The sequence below is a fragment of the Mobula birostris genome, unplaced genomic scaffold (assembly GCF_030028105.1).
Source record: "Mobula birostris isolate sMobBir1 unplaced genomic scaffold, sMobBir1.hap1 scaffold_666, whole genome shotgun sequence".
In the NCBI taxonomy this organism is placed as follows: Eukaryota; Metazoa; Chordata; class Chondrichthyes; order Myliobatiformes; family Myliobatidae; genus Mobula; species Mobula birostris.
The window spans coordinates 146,279-151,009 of NW_027278385.1; the positions used below are offsets into that span (position 1 = coordinate 146,279).

General features: G+C 50.3%; 1 pseudogene; it reads left to right on the forward strand.

The window, feature by feature from the left end:
• Positions 1-6: 6 nt before the first annotated feature.
• LOC140193645 (uncharacterized) lies at positions 7-3,631 on the forward strand (annotated as a pseudogene).
• The last annotated feature ends 1,100 nt before the right edge of the window (positions 3,632-4,731 follow it).

Here is a 4,731-nt window from a genome sequence, read left to right on the forward strand (position 1 = left end):
CACCAATCAGATCTCCCCTTCTCCAGCCCGGTCTCTCTTTCACCAATCAGATCTCCCCTTCTCCAGCCCTGTCTCTCTTTCACCAATCAGATCTCCCTTCTCCAGCCCTGTCTCTCTTTTACCAATCAGATCTCCCCTTCTCCAGCCCTGTCTCTCTTTCACCAATCAGATCTCCTCTTCTCCAGCCCTGTCTCTCTTTTACCAGTCAGATCTCCTCTTCTCCAGCCCTGTCTCTCTTTCACCAATCAGATTCCCCTGCTTTCCCTTCTCCAGTCCTGCTGAAGGGCCTCGGCCCGGAACATCGACTGCTCGCCCTTTCCCGCAGACGCTGAGGCCCTCCCACGTTCTGCATGTGGCCCTCCATCCCTCCCTCTCTCCCCGGCCGGCGTGCTTCTCCACCCGCGCTCTCCGCGCCCCCCCACCCCGGGGGGGGGGTGGAAATGAGCCGGCCGGCGCCAAGACCCCGAGGGAAGGTGCTGTCGGGCCAGCTAACACCCTCCTTCCCCGTCCCTCTGAATTAACTTGCAGTTCATGGCATCGGCAATCCTGTCCATCGTGGCCGAGCGGCGTCCCCGGGTCGCAATGGTGAGTGGGGGAACGCAGGACTTTGGGATCTGGCAGTCCCCCCCCCCGGTTTCCTCGGAGGCAGCCCACCGCCAGCCGCAGAGGGCGCCAAAGTTGGGCCGGGCGGCGGGCGGCCGACGTTTCCCCGCGCCCGTGCCAAAGGGAGCTGTCGGGCGCTCCTTCCCTCCGCCGGCCTGCAGGTCACCCTGGGGAAAGTGTAGCACCTGTTTAGCCCCCCCGATCAGGGTCACGAGTAGCCGTGGGAGCAGGCGGCGGACGGTCGTACGAGCGGCCGGCGCAGATCACAAGTCCTGGCTATACGACCACTACGCCGGGCAGTACGATCTGTGAAGAGTATTGATAATGCCCCGTCTTGTGGCATTACGACTTCTGTAGAAAAGCCAGCCAAGGACATAGAACATAGAACAGTACAGCACAGTACAGGCCCTTCGGCCCGCAATGTTGTGCCGACCCTCAAACCCTGCCTCCCATATAACCCCCCCAGCTTAAATTCCTCCATATACCTGTCTAGTAGTCCCTTAAACTTCACTGGTGTATCTGCATTCACCACTGACTCAGGCAGTGCATTCCACGCACCAACCACTCTCTGAGTAAAATACCTTCCTCTGATATCCCCCTTGAACTTCCCATCCCTTACCTTAAAGCCATGTCCTCTTGTATTGAGCAGTGGTGCCCTGGGGAAGAGGCGCTGTCTATCCACTCTATCTATTCCTCTTATTATCTTGTACACCTCTATCATGTTTCCTCTCATCCTCCTTCTCTCCAAAGAGTAAAGCCCTAGCTCCCTTAATCTCTGATCATAATGCATACTCTCTAAACCAGGCAGCATCCTGGTAAATCTCCTCTGTACCCTTTCCAATGCTTCCACATCCTTCCTATAGTGAAGTGACCAGAACTGGACACAGTACTCCAAGTGTGGCCGAACCAGAGTTTTATAGAGCTGCATCATTACATCGCAACTCTTAAACTCTATCCCTCGACTTATGAAAGCTAACACCCCATAAGCTTTCTTAACTACCCTATCCACCTGTGAGGCAACTTTCAGGGATCTGTGGACATGTACCTCGAGATCCCTCTGCTCCTCCACACTACCAAGTATCCTGCCATTTACTTTGTACTCTGCCTTGGAGTTTGTCCTTCCAAAGTGTACCACCTCACACTTCTCCTGGTTGATCTCCATCTGCCTCTTCTCAGCCCACTCCTGCATCCTATCAATGTCTCTCTGCAATCTTCGACAATCCGCTACACTATCTACAACACCACCAAACTTCGTGCCGACCGTGTAACCTATCTAAGAGGCTCTTAAAAGACCCTGTCGTATCCACCTCCACCGCTGGCAGCCCATTCCACGCACTCACCACTCTCTGCGTGAAAAACTTACCCCTGACATCTCCTCTGTACCTACTTCCAAGCACCTTAAAACTGTGCCCTCTCGTGCTAGCCATTTCAGCCCTGGGTAAAAGCCTCTGACTATCCACACGATCAATGCCTCTCATCATCTTATACACCTCTGTCAGGTCACCTCTCATCCTCCATCGCTCCAAGGAGAAAAGGCCGAGTTCACTCAACCTATTCTCATAAGGCATGCTCCCCAATCCAGGCAACATCCTTGTAAATCTCCTCTGCACCCTTTCTATGGTTTCCACATCCTTCCCGTAGTGAGGCGACCGGAACTGAGCACAGTACTCCAAGTGGGGTCTGACCAGGGTCCTATATAGCTGCAACATTACCTCTCAGCCCTTAAACTCAATCCACGGTTCATGAAGGCCAATACACCGTACGCCTTCTTAACCACAGAGCCAACCTGCGTAGAATTACCTCTCAGCTCCTGAACTCAATCCCACAGTTGATGTATGCCTCCTTAAATACAATCACCAATCAGATCCCCGCATTCTCCAGCCCTGTACCTCGTTCACCAATCAGAACACCCCTTCTCCAATCAGATCCCCTGTTCTCCAGCCTTGTTCCTCTTTCACCAATCAGACCCCCCGTTCTCCAGCCCTGTACCTCTTTCACCAATCAGATCCCCCGTTCTCCAGCCCTGTACCTCTTTCACCAATCAGATCCCCCATTCTCCAGCCCTGTACCTCTTTCACCAATCAGAACCCCCCCCCCGTTCTCCAGCCCTGTCTTTCTTTCACCAATCAGATATCTCCTTCTCCAGTCTTGTTTCTCTTTCACCAATCAGATTCCTCCTTCTCCAGCCTGTCTTTCTTTCACCAATCAGATATCTCCTTCTCCAGTCTTGTTTCTCTTTCACCAATCAGATTCCTCGTTCTCCTGCCCTGTCTTTCTTTCACCAATCAGATATCTCCTTCTCCAGTCTTGTTTCTCTTTCACCAATCAGATTCCTCCTTCTCCAGCCTCACCTCTCTCTTTCACCAATCAGCTTCCCAGCTCTTTGCTTTCATCCCTCCCCCCTCCCGACTATCCACACGATCAATGCCTCTCATCATCTTGTACACCTCTATCAGGTCACCTCTCATCTTCCGTCGCTCCAAGGAGAAAAGGCCAAGTTCACTCAACCTATTCTCATTAGGCATGCTCCCCATTCCAGGCGACATCCTTGTAAATCTCCTCTGCACCCTCTCTATGGTTTCCACATCCTTCCTGTAGTGAGGCGACTGGAACTGAGCACAGGACTCCAAGCAGGGTCTGGCCAGGGTCCGACGTAACTGCAACATTACCCCTCGGCTCTTAAACTCAATCCCACGGTTCATGAAGGCCAATACACCGTATGTGTCCTTAACTACAATCATGATGAGGCCACATCTGGAGTACTGTGTACAGTTCTGTTTTTCCTACTGGAGGAAGGACCACGAGGCTTCGGAGAGGGGGGCAGAAGAGGTTCCCCGGGACGCTGCCCGGTTTGGAGGGCGTGCGCTCTCACCAGAGGCTGGATAAATTTGGGTTGTTTTCTCTGGACTGAGGGGAGATCTGAGAGAGGTTTGGGAGATCATGAGAGAAATAGATATAGTCGACAGGGGAGTATCTGTTACCCAGGTTTGAAATGCCTAATCCCAGAGGGGCAGGCATTGAAGGGGAGAGGGGGTAGGTGTGAGGAGTAAGTTTTTTACTCAGAGAGTTATGGATGCCTGGAATGCTTGGCCTGAGGTGGTGGTGGAGGCAAATACATTTGAGGTTATTTTTTTCAATATTCTTTTTATTTTTTAAAAAAAACACACATCTGTTTTTCATGCGGATAATGAAGTAGGTTTTCAAAGCTTGCAGAGAGATTTTAGACCAGTTAGAAGAGTGGGCTGAAAGGAGTTTAATGCTGATAAATGTGAGGTGCTACATTTTGGTAGGACTAATCAAAATAGGACATACATGGTAAATGGTAGGGCACTGAACACTGCAGTAGAACAGAGGGGTCTAGGAATAATGGTGCATAGTTCCCTGAAGGTGGAATCTCATGCGGATAGGGTGGTGAAGAAAGCTTTAGGTATGCTGGCCTTTATAAATCAGAGCATTGAGTATAGGAGTTGGGATGTAATGTTGAAATTGTACAAGGCATTTTTAAGGCCAATTTGGAGTATTGTGTACAGTTCTGGTCACCGAATTATAGGAAAGATGTTAATAAAATTGAGAGAGTACAGAGGAGATTTACTAAAATGTTGCCTGGGTTTCATCTCTTAAGTTACAGAGAAAGGTTGAACAAGTTGGGTCTTTATTCTTTGGAGCGTAGAAGGTTGAGGGGGGACTTGATAGAGGTGTTTAAAATTATGAGGGGGATCGATAGAGTTGACATGGATAGGCTTTTTCCATTGAGAGTGGGGGAGATTCAAACAAGAGGACATGAGTTGAGAGTTGAGGGGCAAAAGTTTAGGGGTAACACGAGGGGGAACTTCTTTACTCAGAGAGTGGTAGCTGTGTGGAACGAGAAGTGGTTGAGGCAGGTTCGATGTTGTCATTTAAAGTTAAATTGGACAGCTATACGGACAGGAAAGTAACGGAGGGTTATGGGCTGAGTGCGGGTCGGTGGGACTAGGTGAGAGTAAGAGTCCGGCACGGACTAGAAGGGCCGAGATGGCCTGTTTCCGTACTGTTATATCTACAAAAATCACGACCTTAACAAAATCTAATTAAATACTGAGCAGCAAAATGGATAAAAATATAAAGGCAAAAGTGAACATACACAGCAGA